Consider the following 18870-nt stretch of genomic DNA (forward strand, 5'->3'; position numbering starts at 1 on the left):
CCACTTTGGGGTCCTGACCCATACTTTGAGAACCGCTGTGCTAGTGGAAGTTGTGTCCATGTAATTGAAAGCAGAATTTTGTCTGTAACTAACCCTGACAGCATCCCTATGAGATGCTACATGGGGATTTGTACAATTTGTACAAGATAGCCCTAGGTATGTATTATTTTCCCAATTTTACAGATGAGAAAACAGACACAGAAAGACTGTGATTTGCCCAAGATCACACACTGAATCAGTTACCATTCAATAACTGATATTATATTTCATGAGATAAATTAGTGTTGATGAAATGTGAGGGTTGAGAAGTCAAGCACTGAGAAGTACAGAAATAGAATGTTAAGGTTGAACGCTCAAATCTAACTCTGCCCTTTGTATTTGAGTAATTAAAGTAATTTTCAAAAAATTACACAAGGAGTTGCACAAAGCTTGAGTTTTCATGGACTCAGCGTAGAGAGTAGGTGACCTGGAAGTAAGCACAAGTGAACTGTGATCAACAAAGTTAAAATTAGAACAGCTAGAAGGAAGGGGTGGGGGAAAGTGTAAAGAAAAGAGAGGAAGCAAAGGGGAACAACACTGGGTTGATTACAATATTCATTCATTCTGATGGGGTCTTGACCCAGTGTATCCATTCACTTTTGAGAAATAAAATTGAAATGTGTTATAACGTATGAATTATCTGAGAGGGACAAGAAATGCATTAAGGCCTATAGCGCAAAACCTATGTACTACTTAAATCATACTTAAGGCATCAAAATAGGGCTTAAGTGGAATTTACGTGGGGCATAGGTCTTATGTTGGCTCTGTGCACAGAGGCGCATTTCATCCTCAAAGAGCACAGTTAGCAGTAGCGGAGGCATGGCTGAGCTGTGCTGAGTAAAAACCTGCCTGGAACCAGGGAATACGTATTTGGCACATCTCAGCCATGTCCCCACTGCTGCAACCCATGCTACCGTGGCTACACTGCTATTTATACTCATGCTAGCTCAATGAGCAGGGGAATCGTAGTCCTAGCTCGTAGTGTAGATACATCCTTTGTTAGACTAGAATAGGAAAGGACAATCCAAAATATCCATTCAAATACTAAAGTGTATTAGATTAATTCTTGAGGGACAGAAACAGACTTTAAATATTAACTTGAATCAGTAGGAATGCTGAGGCTTGCATGATTCTGGAAACAGCAAAATAACAGTAGCTGACTCCATCCCTAGAGTCCCTCTCCTAATCCTCATGTTAGGCTCAGAAATAACGGATAGCATGAATCTGAAAGGATAATTAAATATCTAGATGCATCAGGTGTGGGGCAGAAGGAAAGCTCATTAACACAGTCTCTCTACCTGCTAGCCTAGTCCATAACTTTTTGCATCTTAGCATTACTTCCAGCCACAGGAGACGGAGAAGAAAGACTTCCACAAGGGCAAATCGATTTCTTGCTGACTCAGGAGCCAGGAGCAGAGCCCATTTTTACACCTTCCTCAACCTCAGCTGTGCTTCTGCACCACAAAAGCCGGAAAATATTTCTTCTTGCTACTGAATAGTATGGAAATTGTGAAGATCTTGCCAGAGCAGTGACGTTTTTCTGTTTTAGTCTGAATTTTTCGATTCTATTATTACAGAAAAGTACATAAGAAGCAGGCACTTTAAGAAGTGTGCCCTATAGCAATTCCAAAGTAGTTACATATTTGGGAGGAAATAAGGTTTTCTGCCAGCCACCTTTCAACAATGCTGTATCATTTGGGCTTTTTCAGGATAAACCTTGCCATCATTTACACAACTTTTTCCCCACCATCCTTGGCCATTGAAACATGATGTTAATGATTTGCAAGGTGTGTGGTTTCATTTTTTAAGTCATTTTGCATGTGTTTTGTGGGAGGAAGAGAGACAATAGCAAGGTGTGGTTCAGCTGGTAAACTCAACTCTTTCAACATAGTAAAGTTCCATTTTCATTGAACAACAGGGATCAAGGAAAGTCTCTGAGGCCTCTGTGTCATTGGAAATGGTTTCATAGTGGTAACTTTGGAAGTAGTGCTGTTTTTTTAACGCATATGTAGAGATTGAGTTGAAGGGACACTGGGGAACAGAGCTCCCCTTGCTTTTAAAGAAATAGCTGCATGCAATAACTTACACTTCCAGCTCTCTGCTATAGTCCATGGTCATCCATCTTATAGTTCTACAGTAAAGCCCAAGCATATGAAATTTAATCACAGCATCATGGAAAAATGTTTTGTGTCAATATCTATTCATCTTCATAATAAAATACCCAAACGAAGATCTTAAAGGATTAAGCTTTATAAGTTTACCATTAAAGTGGATAAAACAGGATTTACAAATCAAGTCAGTCTTTATCATAGATTGACTGACAAAAGCAGTGGTTGGATCACTAGAATAATAAAATATTAGGGTTGGAAGAGACCTCAGGAGGTCATCTAGTCCAACCCCCTGCTCAAAGCAGGACCAACACCAACTAAATCATCCCAGCCAGGGCTTTGTCAAACTGGGCCTTAAAAAGCTCTAAGGATGGAGATTCCACCACCTCCCTAGGTAATCCATTCCAGTGCTTCACCATCCTTTTAGTGAAATAGTTTCTCCTAATATCCGACCTAGACCTCCACCACTGCAACTTGAGACCATTGCTTCTTGTTCTGTCATCGCTACCACTGAGAACAGCCTAGCTCCATCCTCTTTGGAACCCCCCTTCAGGTAGTTGAAGGCTGCTATCAAATCCCCCCTCACTCTTCTCTTCTGCAGACTAAATAACCCCAGTCCCCTCAGCCTCTCCTCATAAGTCATGTTCCCCAGCCCCTGATCATTTTCGTTGCCCTCCGCTGGACTCCCTTCAATTTGTCCACATCCCTTCTGTAGTGGGGAGACCAAAACTGGACACAATACTCCAGGTGTGGCCTCACTAGTGCTGAATAGAGGGGAATAATCACTTCCCTCAATCTGCAGGCAATGCTCCTACTAATACAGCCCAATATGCCATTGGCCTTCTCGGCAACAAGGGCACACTGCTGATTCATATCCAGCTTCTTGTCCACTCTAATCTCCAGGTCCTTTTCTCCAGAACCGCTGCTTAGCCAGTCGGTCCCCAGCCTGTAGCGGTGCATGGGATTCTTCTTTCCTAAGTGCAGGACTCTGCACTTGTCCTTGTTGAACCTCATCAGATTTCTTTTGGCCCAATCCTCCAATTTGTCTAGGTCACTCTGGACTCTATCCCTACCCTCCAGAGTATCTACCTCTTTCCCCAGCTTAGTGTCATCTGCGAACTTGCTAGGGTTCCCATCATCCAGATCATTATTAAAGATTTTGAACAAAACTGGCCCCAGGACCAACCCCTGGGGCACTCTGCTTGATACTGGCTGCCAACTAGACATCAAACCGTTGATTGCTACCCGTTGAGCGTGACAATCTAGCCAGATTTCTATCCACCTTATAGTCCATTCATCCAATCCATAGTTCTTTAACTTGCTGGCAAGAATACTGTGGAAGACCGTATCAAAAGCTTTGCTAAAGTCAAGGTTTTTGATTTTGCTAAAGTCCACCGCTTTCCCCATATCCACAGAGCCAGTTATCTCATCATAGAAGGCAATCAGGTTGGTCAGGCATTACTTGCCCTTAGTGAATCCATGTTGACTGTTCCTGATCACCTTCCTCTCCTGCAAGTGCTTCAAAATGGATTCCCTGAGGACCTGCTCCATGATTTTGCCGGGGACTGAAGTGAGGCTGACTGGTCTGTAGTTCCCAGGGTTCTCTTTCTTCCCTTTTTAAAAGATGGGCACGATATATGCCCTTTTCAAATTGTCCAGGACCTCCCCCGATTGCCACAAATTTTCAAAGATAATGGCCAGTGGTGCTGCAATCACATCAGCCAACTCCCTCAGCACCCTTGGATGCATTAGATTTGTTCCCATGGACTTATGCATGTCCAGCTTTTCTAAATAGTCCTTAACCTGTTCTTTCACCACAGAGGGCTGCTCACCTCCTCCCCGTACTGTGTTGCCCAGTGCAGCAGTCTGGGAGCTGACCTTGTCTGTGAAGACCGAGGCAAAAAAAGCATTGAATACTTCAGCTATTTCCACATCATCTGTCACTATGTTGCCTCCTCCATTCAGTAAGGGTCCCACACTTTCCCTGACCTTCTTCTTGTTGCTAACATACCTGTAGAAACCCCTCTTGTTACCCTTCACATTCCTTGCTAGCTGCAACTCCAATCATGCCTTGGCCTTCCTGATTACACCCCCTAGTCATCTGTCCAAATTTCCACTTCTTGTAAGCTTCCTTTTTGAGTTTAAGTTTTCACTGTTAAGCCAAGCTGGTCGCCTGCCATATTTGCTATTCTTTCTGCACATCGGGATGGTTTGTTCCTGCGCCCTCTATAAGGCTTCTTTAAAATACAGCCAGATCTCCTGGACTCCTTTCCCCCTCATATTAGGCTTCTAGGGGATCCTGCCCATCAGTTCCCTAAGGGAGTCTAAGTCTGCTTTTCTGAAGTCCAGGGTCCGTATTTTGCTACTCTCCTTTCTTCCTTTTGTCAGGATCCTGAACTCAGCCATCTCATGGTCACTGCTGCCTAGGTTGCCACCCACTTCTACTTCCCCTACCAATTCTTCCCTGTTTGTAAGCAGCAGGCACATTACATTAGATTTCAACTAGAGTTTAGATTTAAGGTCTAATCAAGGCTAGTGTTTGGGTTTTAATTCACCTGTGCCAAATTCTCACAAGTTTTTCTAATGAAAATATGCTCCAGGATGGTGGCGTGAGATCAAGAGGGCAAATGGCTGTTCTTGAACAAATTCAACCAAATCCAAACCAAAACTGAAAAACAAGCTCTTTCTGGTTTAGGATCCCAACCAGAGCAGAATCACATAAAGCAGCCATCCTGGTCATAGGATCCTCACCTTGTGTTGTCTGAAGGGGTACTCGAACAATTTTTATAGTGGGAATGCTGAGAGCCATTGAACCAAATTGTAAACCCTGCATATAATGGAATCGACTTGAAGCTACTACTCGACTCCTAAGCCTCTGCACAAGACTCTCCCCCCCCAGTATTCTCCTGCATCCTATATTCATAGACTAGAAGGGAAGCCAAACTGCACAAGCTTCTCTTAAACCCACAAACTCAATTTTATCTCAAGTGTATGGGGGTTCATGGAAAAGTTCATTGGTAGATAACAATTAACTGTTGACTGTCAAAGTACATTATATTACCAAATGCTTAGCTGATGCACAGAACCTTGCAATACTGATGGCGTCTATCTATTTTACTTTTCTTGTTGGGATTATAAAAAAAATCACTTGATGAGGGGCAAATAAAGTCTTTATTTACCAGTTTGACTCACATAATTATTTGCTAGCCACAGTACATATCAAATTACTTTGAGTAGCATACTCATTATGATGAGTGGCAAAGCATCATGATGATCTTGTAGCTAAAACAAAGGCATTGAAGTGAAGAGACCAGGGGGCTAATTCCCATTTGGTTGGTTGGTTGTTTTTCAAATACTAACTTTGACTTGCCCAGGGTCACATTTGACCTCTTGATGCCTCATTTTCCCTACTAGTAAAAAGGGAATATCTCTATCTCACTAATGGCATAAATAACTTGGCAATTCCATGGTTGCCAACTCTGGTCGTTTTATCATGAGTCCCATAATATTTTGTGTTCTTCTTAAAGCTCCTTTTAAAAAAGTAAGTTTCTAATCATGTTCACAGAGAAAAGCTTCAAAACATCACCCCTAAAGGCTTAAACACCAGAAAGCAAATAAAAAGAATACACAAATCACTCTTTTAAAAATCTTATGATTGTTGGAGCCTGACTCATGATTTTTGAACACTTGAGGTTGGCCATACTGAAATTTTCTGAAGGAAGGTGCCATATATGTGAAAACTGTTGCTATGTAACAAAACAAAACAAATGTCTGTGTTGAGCAATATTTAAACTTTTTTCTATCCCTCAAGAATGAGTTGAATACTTCTTATTATCTGAATGTTTTCTGGATCATCCTTTCCAGTTCCCCTCTAGCAAAGGCTATGTCTGCACTGTGTGCTAGGCGTGTAATTCCTCGTTTTATATACAAATACTTGCGCTAGATCTCACCAAACTAGCACAAGTGAAAATATCTGTTTAGCTGCGGTAGCACAGATAGCGGCAGCGGATGCACAGCTGAGCCATGCTGAGAATAAGCTCACTGGTTTCAGGCTGGTTTGTACTAAGTATAGCTCAGCCATGCCTCCGTTCTGCTGTTATGGCTACACTGCTATTAATACTCACCCTAGCTCAACCAGAGCTAGTGAGAGTGTGTGTTCATGGAGCAGGGGAATCAGACTTCTAGCGCTGGACACATTGAGAAGTAGAATAAATACTTAGTTTAACTGAGTTCAGAGCACGTTGTTTTTTTAAAGCCATACCCGCTATGGACATTAAGTGTTCTGTGTATTAAATAGAAGTGCTGTAACCACAGTGTATTATAATTTGTACAAAGCATATTGATGCAGCTGACAGAGTTGCAGTGTCATGTAGTAGCTAAGGGCCCCTGCTCTCTGAGCTGGTGCATGTTGGTTAAATTTGAGTAAAGAAGTGCACAGCTTTAGTTACGTCATGTTCAAAAGTGTGAATGTTATTAACATAAATAGTGAAATAGCCGTTATTAACAAATTCACTCTTCATTCAGAGAGTCCTGGCAAAACTGCAGCTGCTGGAAAGATATAAGCGAATGTAAGGTAGTCTTTTTTCATCAAAGCTCATGCAGTACTTGCATGATCCTAAGTTATTGGGTCTTTTTTCCTCTGTGTCATTGGTTTCTGATGGGACATGCCTCATGACCAGCTTCTGCTTGGTGAGACTTGGAGAATCTCTATATAAATCAGCAGTTCTCAGACTTTATTCTACATTTTTGGCACTTTATTGCAGCATTTTAGTTGAGAAGTTATTGTGGTGTAATATATACACTAGAAATGGGTATGTTTTTGCCAAATAGCCTAAGTATTGCATCATGATTTAGAGTGATTGACTGTCATTTTTCTTTCCTATTCTATGTTTGAATACTTGTAGCCTGGAATTAATACAATAACAGTCAATATTGAAATACATCATCTTTGACAGGAAGGCTACATGGCTCTAACTAAAATCTCAGAACTATCTGTGTTTTGATTATTTTAAAGTCAGGAATATCAGTGGGTAGCATGGCAGAGGAGAAGAGAGAAGAATCTTTCCACAGAAAGTTCAAGTCTTTCCAAGGACATGAATATTACACCAGGCACTGATCCTGCAAGGGTATCCAATCTTGTTCATCCTTATGTCTGTGCAAAGTCCCACTGAAGTCAGCAGGATTGCAGATGGGCATGTGGGTCTTCTCTTGTGGATCTAATTGCAGGATGAGGGACTGAATTTGCATGAAAGATGCTATACAAAATGTATCTCAAAAAGCTTTACAGAGTAATATATAATTACAGAACAATTATTATTACTTTTCTTGTATGTGGTTTCTTTCATCTATGGATCTCAAAAGTCTTCCCAAATATTATCTCCCAATTCTCCTGTGATATAAATAATACATAAATATATACAGTAAATATAATAAATAACAGCAGAGGGTGAGGGAAAGTAAGAGACTGTACAGGCATCCAACATGATGTTCTAGAAACTTTTAAAAAATTGCATAAGGACTGCAGTATTTGATTAGTTCACTTATATGTACTCAGGAAGTGCACATATTTGTCAAGTTTTGTGCAACTCTGTGTCATTTTATGAAAATTATTTTAAAATGTGCAATTTCACTGAATAATGTGCATATTTGCAGATCATTTTTATATTGGTATAAACATCTGCTTGAGGTCGATACATTTTGTCCCAAACAGTGACGGGAGTAGAACATGGAGCGGCCCCCTGAGTTACATAGCATGAACTTCTTAAAGGTACAGTTCCCCAGAAGTGGACACTGAAGGTTTATCAGAGTTTTGGGTTGTGGGAAACTGGGTCAGCTGGCTTTGTTGGCTTGTCTGTGTGGAAACTGGGTGTGAGGACTGAGAGAAGATGGGGCTGGCTGGAGAGAGGGGCTTTGGGAACTGGGGATGGGGGGAGGATTGAACACTTGGGTAGGAAGTTGGGGTATCTGGGGAGAAGAGGAGGATATTTGGGTGGCCCTCTCTCCTTCCCAGATTAGCCACACCTTGGTTTGGAGCTGAGCCAGCCAGCTCTGAGTTCTAGAGTGGAGTGGGTGTTCCAGACTCCATTTCCTTCAGAGTCTGACTTCCACTGGTGCAAGCTGAAGAAATCCATGTAGTGGATTGGATCCACAATGTGCATTCATTGCTCATACAATATTTGCATTGCCAGTGAGAGAATTTTCATACATCTTCTTTTTTTTTTTTAATATAAAAATAGCAGGTCTTTGACTATTCTCTTTGACAGTTGTGGATATTCTTTTATGTCACAAGTTCCTATTTGCTTTAATTCATTGGAGCTGGCAAGCAACCTAGTGTCACACACATGAATGACCAAAATATGCCTTTTGAATCCCTAAATACCATGTATTTCATTTGCTTTTTTTCCAGCACAGCTGGTCATCTACAGGGATGCCAGAGCAAGCTACTTCAAAGTCTATGCCTTATATTTGGGCAAGGTGCTAAATTCTGGATGGATAAAAGCACATCTACTGAATATGTGCCATGCCTGCTACTTGAATTAATTTATATCCTGAGTGATAGAACTTAATCTTCTGAAAATTTTACATTAAATACTTCATGTCAGACATGATTTAAGTACTTACTATGATTTATTGTACACTGGCATTCATTCCATAGTTTTGAATATGTGTTTCCATAGAAGCCTTCAAACAAAAAAACTAAAGTAGGTATGTCAATTTTTAAAAAATTCTTTGTGTTAATAATAACACAATAGTATAAAATTTTAAAGCAGATTATGTCAAGGTTTTAAAACCCTAGAATTTGTTGAGTTCAATGAGGAGGATAGAATAGACAGAAAGCATAAAGAGTAATCTTCAGTACCGACCCCAGAATATTTTAGTGTAATGGGTCTTACGTCCTGATCCCAGAAAGATTTGAGCACATGAATAGTTCAGTTTATGTGAAATTCTCGCTGACCCTGATTCAGTAAGATAGTTTAAACATCTGCACAACTTTAACCATGTGAGTAATACCATTGATTTCAGTGGAATGACTTACGTGCTTGAGTTAGACACACGCTTAAAAACTTTGCTCCTCAATGTTAATTTACCAGGCCATCTTAAAGCTTATTACTACCATTTCTAACCATGCAAGGTCAAATTTTAGATCTGATCTGGAATTTTTTTTAAAGGTTTCTCAGGTCTGGGATGGAATTTCACAAGAGAGAGATACTCCAGTGCTCAGGGCACTTGACTGGGATCTGATCCAGAACAGGGACTGACCTTGGGTCTCTGCCATCCAAGATAAGTGCTCTAACTACTGGGCTACTCACAGTTCTATTGGGGGCAGGGCCTCCCTTTCTTATGCTTTTTTCAGGTAAAATCTAGAAAGGTCTTGCTTTCAATTTGATGAGGGGGAAAAAAACAAATTTTGAAACCTCAAAACGTTTTGTGAAACAGAATTCTTGATTTAGCACCAGCCCTATCAAATTCCCTATTAAAATATATGGCGGGTCTCCATTTACTTCACTCGAGTTACATTCATTTACAGCAAGTCTGAATTTGACCTACCAAATTTAAAACAAAATGGAATTAGGATGAGAAATTCACTGTTTGCTTGTTACTAATAGTTTTCTAAATTCACTGGGCCAGATCCTCAGCTGGCATAAACTGACAGAGCTCCATTGACTTGAAATCAACAGTTTGTGCTAATTTACATAAACTGATCATCTGGTCCACTGTTTCTACAGACATTCCAGTCAATAACAGAATAGAAAATAATGGGGAAATAAAGACAGAAAAAGAGAAAATACTGCTTAAGCAAATTCAGTTTTACATTTGAGCAAATATTCTTTAAAAAAAAAAATCACCCACTTTTCTTCAAGAGACATATGGCATACAGGGTTTAAAAAGCAAGAAACCTCACCCATGTTAATTGTATCAGACAGTGGATTAAAAGTGGTTGTTAAATTATAATTCTGAAAAGCATGCTGCTGAAACTTGTTCATAATGTACTTTTCATTGTGATAACTGGAACATTGAAAATATGTTGGTAAATATCATTGAAAAGTTTTGTTAGGCTATAAAAAATCTAGGTTGGAAAACAGCTTGCCACCTGAAGCAAGAGGCTCCAACTTGTTGGAACTCCTCTTTATTATATGGCTGAATGACTCTTGCAACAGCAAAATGCTGTGAATAATAATCTTGGCAAACACTTTATGTGTAAGGTGGATATCATCCTGACCTCCTTTCATTGGAGTTTCACAGCAAGATTCTGAAATACAAGTAAATTTGAATTCAGCTACCTTGGGACTTGTCACAAAGATGATAATGCTAGACACACTTTCAACTCTTTACCAGAAAAATCCTGAGTGAGTTTTATTTGGGGGCAGAGAGGCAAAGGGGGATTTACTGAATCTTTTCTTGAGAAGGCATTAAAGGAAAACTGCCCTCTCAAATATTTGAAAAGATTTGTCTCACTGATTTGGGGCCCAACCTTACAAGGAGTTGAACTCCCTCAATTCTTATTAAAGTCATTGGGAGTTGAGGGCACCATGTATGGTACATGATCAAGCCTTTTGTCCTTTTCCATTTGGAAATTATTAATCATGCCGTATGTCTGGAGTACAGGCTGAAATTAACAGGACTGTGTTTATTCAACAATCTTATTAGCTGTCACTGGATTTGACCCTCACTACTGGGTTCAGTGGATAACTCAAACTGAACTGAGGAACACACTTCCTCTGTTAGTCTGACAAAGGCTGAGTTTGTTGACCTTCAGGGCAAGGAGTAAGCTCTGTCTGAGTTAGGGCATCACAGTCTGTTAGATGCAAAAAAATATTGTCAGTAGTAAGATTCTATTTTACGTCAATATTTCTAACTTTAAGAATCCAAGTATGAAATATTTTTTTAAAATGTTTGTCCCTTAAATTACTTTAGATGCTCCTAAATTGTAAAAAAATCTTATCTGATCACCACGAGGATAAGTTTTACTTGTTCTATATTAAAGGATTTGATTTTTACATTTGTAATTTACTTTCAGACTTTGGTTCTTAAAATGATATTGATGTAAATCAGGATATTACTTTGTGACAGAATTTGACTTTTTTGCAGTGGTGAGCTTTGTGACTAATGGCAAGATAACTTTTTCACTTGTCATTTGTCTTTTTTTTTTTTGGCAGTCCCTATTTTTGCAAATTTAATTGTAATCACTGTTTTTGCACATGTGAACAGAGGATATGAGGGCACAGTGATTTTAAGGAAAATACTAGCAAAAGGAAAATTTTGAAATTGTAATCCTAAAACTTCACATAAGAAATATTAATCTAAGAATCAAACTCTTCTAGTTAGGAAACAAAAACAATACCATGTTATAAACAATACCATGTCATTTAAGGCCAGAAGGACCACCAGATCATCTAGTCAATCTCCTGTATATCACACCACCACCCAGCAACTGCGCACTAAACCAAAATTAGGCCAAAATATAACTGCTCCCAGTAGATTAAACCATTATGTGCCACAGGTAGAAAATAGGGGGGACCGAGGTGAACCAGTCCCGGAGGAACCTGCAATGGCAGGGAATTGATTAAATGAGATATACCCACATAAGCCCACCAACTAACCTGCACTCCATCTGCAGAGCAGGGATCGGCATCCTTTGGCACATGGCCCGCCAGGGAGGGCCGGGCCGGTTTGTTTACCTGCCGCATCTGCAGGTTCTGCCAATCGTGGCTCCCACTGGCCGCGGTTCACCGCTCCGGGCCAATGGGGGCGGCAGAAAGTGGTGGCCAGTACATCCCTCGGCCCGTGCCACTTCCCGCAGCCCCCATTGGCCTGGAGTAGCGAACCGCGGCCCCTGGGAGCCGCGATCGGCCAAACTTGCGGACGCGGAAGGTAAACAAACTGGCCTGGCCCGGCCCGCCAGGGTGCTTACCCTGGCAGGCTGCATGCCAAAGTTTGCTGATCCCTGCTGCAGAGGAAGGGGAAAAAAACCAAGGTCACTGCCAATCTGACCTGGGTGAAAATTCCTTCCCAATGCCACATATTGTGATTAGTTAGACCCTGAACATATAGCAAGAGCCAGCCAGCCAGCTAAGCACTTGAAAGAGAGAATGCTCAGTGCCATCTCAGAGCCCTGGGCTGCTTAGTCCACTATGCCAACTCCAGCTGTGGCCTTCCCTGATCCTTTAGATGAAGGAGACAAAACAACACAGAATACAATGTGTGTGTGTGGGGGGGGGAGGAATGTCCCATCCTGACCACTGCAGGTGTGTGGATGAATTCCCAAAGCATGAGCTTTAGGAACATGAGACATAAACTAGAAGGGACTCCCAGGACTGCTGAGCCCTGCTCCCCCATCATCACAAGCCACCCTGGCATGCAATCCTACTCAAATTTGTCCAGCTCTTTCTTAAACTAAATGTGTTTGCCTCCACAAGTCCTCTTGGGTAGCTGTTCCAGAACCTCATTCTTGTGATGGTTAGAAAACTTCTAATTTCCAGCCTGAATTTGTCCTTGGCCATTTTATACCCATTTGTTCTTGTGCCAACATTGTCCTTTAGCTTAAATAACTCTTCACCCTCCCTGGTATTTACATCCTCATGTATTTATGGAGGGTATTCATATTCCTTCTCAGCTGCCTTTTTTCCTAGGCCAAAAAAGCCAAGCTTTTCCAGTCTCCTCTCATAAAATAGGCCCTCTATTCCCTAATCATCCTAATAGCTTTTCTCTACACCTGTTCCAGTTTGAACTCCTCTTTCTTCAGCTTGAGTGACCAGAATTGTACACAGTATTCTTTATGAGGTCTTATCAGTTCCCTGTACAATGGCATTAATACTTCTCTATCTCTACTGGAAATGCCTTCCCTGACACATCCTAGGATCACATTTGCCTTTTGCACAGCTGAATCACATTGGTGACTCATCATCACCCTGTGATCATCCAACACACCCAGGTCTCTCTCCTCTCTTGCTTTCAACAGATGAGCTCTCTGCTTGCAGCAGAAATTCTTATTATTCGACCTTACTTACCTTTTGTACTATTGAATTTCTGCAAATTTTACTCCAGTCTTTAAGGTCATCCAGGTCTTCATGTATAATGTTCCAATCCTACTCTGTATTGATGATACCTCCCAACTTAATATCATCAGCCAACTTCATTTGCAAACTTCTATGTTTTGTGCCAAGATAATTAATACAAATATAGAATAAAGTTGTTCCTAAGACCAATCCTTGAAGAACTCCTCTTATAACCTCCCCCCATTTGAAAGCTTACCTTTTAGCCCAACCTGCTTTCTCCTCTTTAGCCAGGTCCTTATCCATCTTACATGTTTTCTTCTAATCACATCTTCTCTAATATAACTAATAATTTCCCATGTGGTACTGTGTCAAATGCTTCACTGAAATCCAAGTATATTAGATATACCTCATTTTCATTATCTAAAAAAGTCAGGTATTTTCCCCAAAAAGGAAAACAGGCAAGTCTGGCATAATTTGGTAAATACATATTGCTTTACATCCTCTTTTCCATTTACCTCCATTAATTTAATTATTCTTTCTTTCACAAAAACAACAAGGAGTCTGGTGGCACCTTAAAGACTAACAGATTTATTTGGGCATAAGCTTTCGTGAGTAAAAACCTCACTTCCGAAGAAGTGAGGTTTTTACTCACGAAAGCTTATGCCCAAATAAATCTGTTAGTCTTTAAGGTGCCACCAGACTCCTTGTTGTTTTTGTAGATACAGACTAACACGGCTACCCCCTCTTTCTTTCACAATTTGTTTCACTCTTACATACTACTGAGGTTATACTAAAAGGTCCGTACTTGTTTGGGATCACTTTCTGTCCCTTTCTTAAATTTAGCTATTCTCCGGTCATATAGTACCACCACTGGGTAGATAGATTTATTAAAATAACATTGCTACCGGATTAGCAATCTGTTGTATCAATGCTTTCAGTATTCTGATATGGAAATTATCTAGTCCTCCCGATTTGAGCAAATTACGCTCTTTGAGAGTTTTTTCCAACTTCAAATATGGCAATTTCCATTTCTGTATGCTCATTACCATCAGCAATCCTGCCTTCATGCCCATGTCCCACATTATCATCTTTAATGAAAACTGAAGCAAAGTATTCATTTTGTTTTTGTGCCATGCCTAAATTAACTTTAATCTCCTCTCCAACCATGCTGCATAGCCGCCCAACCTCATCCTTCCTTGTACAACTAAAAAAATTCTTATTTATTTTCATTTCCTTGGCTAATTCAAATCTTTAGCAAATCTCACTTTATTCCTACATTTCTTAAGCGCCAGGATGTAGCTTTCTTTGCTGATCAATTACTTTTCCCATTTCCTATAGGCTCTCTGCTTACTCCTAATAATCTTTTTGAGGTGGCTATTCATTCAGCTGGATCTGGGAGCCTTTCTCTACAAGTTTTTCTCCCTTGTTTGATGGAAAGTGCAGATAGTTTTTATATGGTTGATTCAAAGGAATTCCAAGCCTCTTCCACATTTCACTGTTGATTTCCCAGAGTCTGCCTTTTGAAATAAAAAATATTGTTTGTTACCTGGGTTTTGATTTTTCTTCCATTTAATGTAAACTGAATCAATTTATGATCACTCAATCCAAGGTTATTTTCTACCATCAACTCTTCTATGATAATCTCACTACTTACGAAAACCAAGTCTCCATCTCCCCTTGTTTGTTCAGTGATGATTTGATGAAGAAACCAGTTGTCTATCACAGCCAGGAGCAACTGGGCCCTACCAGTATTAACAGCATTTATTCTCCAGTCTATAGCTGGGAAGTTAAAGACTTTGATTATGACACAATTCCCAGTAGTACTTATCTCTCTAGTAATCTTACAGAGATCTTTATCCACATCCAAATCTGACTCTGAGGATCTATAGCAGACCTCTAGCACTATCCCAACAGAACCTCTTTTACAATCCTTCCCTAAAGTGATTTTGACCCAAATGGATCTTGTTAAGTCCATACGATCCCTTCTTATTTCTTTACAGTTTACCATATCATTGATATACAACACTATCCCACCTCCTTTAACCAGATGAGCACATACACTTCAATACCTGTATTCCAGTCATGAGTGCTATTCCACCATGTTTCTGTAATATTTGGTTTGACCTCCTGCACCAATAGTTCTAGTTCTTCCTTTTAATACTAGATTTTTTGCATTCATGTACAAACATTTCAGTTGTTTCTCTCAGACTTCACCCAGTTTTCTAGCCAGAGTAGATATAGTACTTTGACTAACTGTAGCACCTACCTGACTACTATACCAATCAATATTTGTAATATCTTTCTCCTTGCTGTCCATACTTTTACCTGCTGATGTTTTTTTATCCCTTACTATATTTATTCATTTAGATGATTTTGATCCCCCTGTGTACTGAAGGCCTGGAGATTTCATGAGTCTCTCTCAATCTTCTCTTCTCATCTCCTTGTTTAAATCCCTTTTTATCAATCATGACAGCCTTGATGCCCGAAGGTTAATACCCAGGTACTCAAGTGGAGTCTATCAGTCGAGAGAGTCTTTTTTTCCATAAATGTGTCCCATGGTTGATCATTACAAAACTTTCCTTATAGCACCAATCCCTGAGCAATCTGTTGATCTTCATTATCTTCTCACTCCTTCACTCTCCTTCTCTAGGGACCAAAATATTACACCGAAGATTACCTGAACTACTTCTTCTTTCAGCATCTTACCTAGCCTAGTGTGTAATCATCCTTGATCCTTTCCAGTGGGAATCTAGCAATATCATTTGTCCCAATATGCAGCACAACCAATGGATTTTTCCCTGTTCCCATCAGGATACTTTTCAACATCATGTCCACATCTCACATCCTTGCTCCTGGCAGAGGAAACACTCTTCTTTTTCTCTGGATCGGGTCCGGTGATAGGCCTGCCAATTCTTCTTTGTATGGAATCAAATTGTTACAACTCAGATATCAAATCTGGCAGGAAGCTTTTAATATGAAATCTATGAACAAATAATTATTTCCATATATTATTTGAAAACTAATTTTGAATAATATATTATTTGTAGGGAATTATTTGCTCATCTCTCTTCCCAATATTCTGTTATGTATGCATGTCTTTCCATATTGCTGGTGTTACTGATTCACACAGTAGCTGATGAATCTACATATCAGTGATAGTAAGATGGGAAAACCTTGACCTTTTTTTGAGATTTTACTCAGTTCTCAATACTACACCAAGTTATATTACAGCTTTTTACAACTTTTTTGGAACATACAATGTCATATTCCCCCCAATATTGGTGCTCTGAACTCACATTCACTTCACTGGAGTTGCACTCTTTTACAGTAGGTCTGAATTTGACCAACAACATTTAAAACATAATTGGTGGTGGGTTTTTGTTTTGTTAATAACACATCTTGACAGTGGGCTATGTTACATGTTAAATTATTCATGCTTTCCTATGCAGGAGAGAAACCTTATACAGTAATAACTGTCGAAGAATTGAGCAGCAATCAGTCCTAATTTATAAATAGAAATATGGAGGGATAGAGCCTTTTGCTTTTAGGACATAGGCTCGATTTTGAACCAATCTCAGTAGTGGAGCCAAGTCAATACAGCTAGATGGCTGTTTGAAGCCAAAATGAAATGGGAGTCTGGTCTCTCAGTCCATGTCCAAGTGAACAGATTCCAGTCACAAAAAGCACCATCACAATTTGCACCCTTTGTTGGCAGACAGAAGGCTATGGGCATGTAGAATGAATTAGTCTTTCACCTTTGGAAGTAGTTCTTCAAAGTCAGAATTGAAGCATATTCGCAAAGAAGGGGGAAGTTTGCACATTCAATCCACCACCTTTCACATGCACAAAATCACTCTTAAAATGAGCACACAAACATGGTAATGACTAAAGTCTTGGTTCATTGGTTTTTAACTAATTGAGGGAAGATGGTCCAGCTCTCCCCCAGTATCAAGTTTAGGACCATGTTTGGATCAGTTTCCCAACTAAAACTGGAGTACCCACATTGTTAGTGTTGATGGCTCTGTGCTATATAGATAATGTGGCAATAAAATAGACACATTTCAACCAAACATTGAATCTATTATAGACAGGGATTATATTATCCCAGTACGCTTATGTCAGACAGTCAGCAAACACTTGCGGGAAGACAGTAGTAGCCAACAAGAGATTTAAGGGGAAATAAGTTCAAGTCAGTGTTATGAACAGCTGCTAGTTACCATGTGGAATTAAAATCAGCATTATCCTTTTCACCCTAATCAGAAGGCCGATTTGAAGTCCTAGAAGATTATTTTCTTTCCTTGTTTGTTTATTTATGTATTTATTTAATTACTTTTACTAAAGCTGACCCTACTAAACCTGTAATCAGGAACAAAACAGAGGCTTTGACTCTTATTCTGGAGAACCCTTTAGTTCATTCTCTTTGCCTGGGTTACAGGACTAAGATCAAGGAAAATTAAAATCTTTAACACACCATGTTGAAGATCTCCGGCCTGGTCTACACTAAGCGTTTATGTCGAAGTTAGCGCCGTTACATCAAATTAACCCTGCACCTGTCCACACCGCGAAGCTATTTAGTTCGACATAGAGGTCTCTTAAATTCGACTTCTGTACTCCTCCCCGACGAGGGGAGTAGCGCTAAATTCGACATGGCTATGTCGAATTAGGCTAGGTGTGGATGGAAATTGACGCTAATAGCTCCGGGAGCTATCCCAGAGTGCACCACTCTGTTGGCGCTCTGGACAGCAGTCCGAGCTTGGATGCTCTGACCAGCCACACAGGAAAAGCCCCGGGAAAATTTGAATTCCTTTTCCTGTCTGGGCAGTTTGAATCTCATTTCCTGTCTGGACATCGTGGCGAGCTCAGCAGCACTGGCAACGATGCAGAGCTCTCCAGCAGTGATGGCCGTGCAATCTCAGAATAGAAAGAGGGCCCCAGCATGGACTGATCGGGAAGTCTTGGATCTGATCGCTGTGTGGGGCGATGAGTCCGTGCTTTCCGAGCTGTGCTCCAAGAAATGGAATGCAAAGATCTACGAGAAGATCTCTAAAGACATGTCAGAGAGAGGATACAGCCGGGATGCAACGCAGTGTCGCGTGAAAATCAAGGAGCTGAGACAAGGCTATCAGAAGACCAAAGAGGCAAACGGACGCTCCGGATCCCATCCCCAGACATCCCGTTTCTACGAGGCACTGCATTCCATCCTAGGTGCGGCCGCCACCACTACCCCACCACTGACCGTGGACTCTGAGGATGGGATATTGTCCACGGCCGGTTCCTCGGACATGTTAGCAGACGGGGAAGATGAGGAAGGAGATGACGAGGACGAGGCAGTCGACAGCGCTTACAACGCTGATTTCCCCGACAGCCAGGATCTCTTCATCACCCTTACAGAGATCCCCTACCAACCGTCCCCAGCTGTTAACCCGGACACAGAATCTGGGGAAGGATCAGCCAGTAAGTGTTTTAAACATCTAAACATTTATTTATAACAGAACAGGAATATTAAGAATAACAACAATGGGTTTCTCATGATTAGTTTGCCCTAGGCGCTTAACGTTTCAGTCCTGGGCAGTGCAACTATTGAAAAAAAATCTAACAATGTCCGGTTTAGCATGATTGTTCTGCCCAAGCCGCTCTACTGTTTAGTCCCTGCCAGTGCAGCTACAGTAAAATGTGGTCTATATGTCCGGGGATAGAGCAGAAATCCTCCTGGGACATCTCAAGGA

The sequence above is a fragment of the Malaclemys terrapin genome, chromosome 2 (genome assembly GCF_027887155.1).
Source record: "Malaclemys terrapin pileata isolate rMalTer1 chromosome 2, rMalTer1.hap1, whole genome shotgun sequence".
Lineage (NCBI taxonomy): Eukaryota > Metazoa > Chordata > Testudines > Emydidae > Malaclemys > Malaclemys terrapin.